Source organism: Colobus angolensis, unplaced genomic scaffold (genome assembly GCF_000951035.1).
Source record: "Colobus angolensis palliatus isolate OR3802 unplaced genomic scaffold, Cang.pa_1.0 Scaffold18, whole genome shotgun sequence".
In the NCBI taxonomy this organism is placed as follows: domain Eukaryota; kingdom Metazoa; phylum Chordata; class Mammalia; order Primates; family Cercopithecidae; genus Colobus; species Colobus angolensis.
In genome coordinates, this window is record NW_012114932.1 from 6,663,647 (window position 1) to 6,665,568 (window position 1,922).

The window sequence follows — 1,922 nt, forward strand, 5'->3', positions numbered from 1 at the left end:
CCCGTCACCATGCCCAGCTAATTTTTGTATTTTTAGTAGAGATGGGGTTTCACCATGTTGGCCAGGCTGGTCTCGAAGTCCTGACCTCAGGTGATCCACCCACCTCAGCCTCTCAAAGTGCTGGGATTACAGGCGTTGGCCACCATGCCCGGCCAGGATTTCACTTTCACTGGATTAAGGAAAGCAGCAGGTTTCTCAGGGAGACTATGCCTGTGTTAGATTGACAGTCCAGTGCGTGTTCCAGTAGCCCGCACCAGCCTGTACTTTGATGGAAAATACCGTAAAATAATCTGATTTAAGCAGGAGCTAACAGCTGAAGCTTCTCATGGTCCTGCCTAGAAAGGTATGCTAATATTTCATTGGTCTCAGGATCAGTGAAAACTATAAAAACCTAGAACCTAAAACATTCTGGGCTTTTTAATGTGCACCTTCTGTATTTTGCATTTTTCTAATAATAGTTACCTACTGAACTACAGGTACTCTGCTAGTTACATAATTTATATTGTTGGCAACCCTCACAACCCTGCAAGGTAAAATATTGCAAAACCTACCTTCACCCATAGATAAGGTAGGAGAGGCTACCAAGGAACAAAGCTTATAATATCCCCAAACTGGAGACCTTACAAAGTTGCATGTTTCTTGGAGCCTAAGCTAATTTTCAGACTTCTTACTCTGCTGAATTATTACTTTTTTTAAGGGCCAGTGATTACTTGTAGGTTTTTTCCTTTCTTTTTAAAAACTGACCTCCAATATGTCTCCATCAAAACAGTGCATGCATTTTGAATTCATGCGTGCTAAAATGTTTCAGAATGGGCACTCGAAAGGGACAATATAAAAGGGAAGGGGGGAGAGGGGAAACGTGGCTGACCAAGTCAAATCATATTTCAAGTTCTAGTCCTCCAGGCCTGCGATGCATGAAGAATCTGTATGCCAAACTTCCTCTTCTGCAAGGATCCTCCTCCTGGCCTTCTGAATCTCCTAGGTCAGCTCAAACCCTGGCTCTTGCCTAAGGCCTTCCCCGCCACTGCAAATAAAACAATTCTTTTCCATATTCTGATAATGCTTATAGTCCAATTGCGCATTTGAAACTTAATCAGGGTTGGCTTTGCATTTTCATTTAAATGTGTTTTCTATGGTTGTAACTATCAAGGTCACAAGGGCTGAGGGCCACATTTCTTTTTATCCCTTTGTCACAGATGGTACTGTGGATGTAGAAGTTGCTTGATAAAACTTGATCAATGAATAAGTAGTTGAAAAATAAATGAATTTGGAATAATTCAGGGACTAAGTACATTAGGATGGCATAAATAACAACTGACATTTTAAAAAGTACTTCAAAGTTTGTAAAATATTCCTCAGCAGTCTCATTTGTACCTCACAATAACCCACAGAGAAAACTGACTCAGAGAGGGTAAGTGGCCTGCTCTTGAAACCCAGATTCTCTTACTCCAAAGTTTGCATTATTCTGTAATAGTGGCCCTCAAGTATGGATGTAAGATTAAGTCCGGACACTGTTCTCTACCATTAAACATCCTTACCAGCAGAGGGCGCAAGAACATGCATGGGTCTTGGAGTCAGATAGGTTTGTATACTGGCCCACCCCAACTAAGAGCTAGATGACTTGGGGCAAATTATTTAATTTTTCTGAGCCTCGTCTGTAAAATATCGATAATGCTTTCACCACCACCACAGAGTGGTTATAAAGATTAGAAATACTCTGTGGCTGGCATACAGTAGGTGAACAATAAACCATATCTCAAGATCCCCAGAAGGGGGTCACGGAAGCAGTTTGGAGATAAGACATTTTCTTTCTTTTTTTTTTGAGACGGAGTCTCGCTCTGTCCCCCAGGCTGGAGTGCAGTGGCGCGATCTCGGCTCACTGCAAGCTCCGCCTCCCAGGTTCACGCCATTCTCCTGCCTCA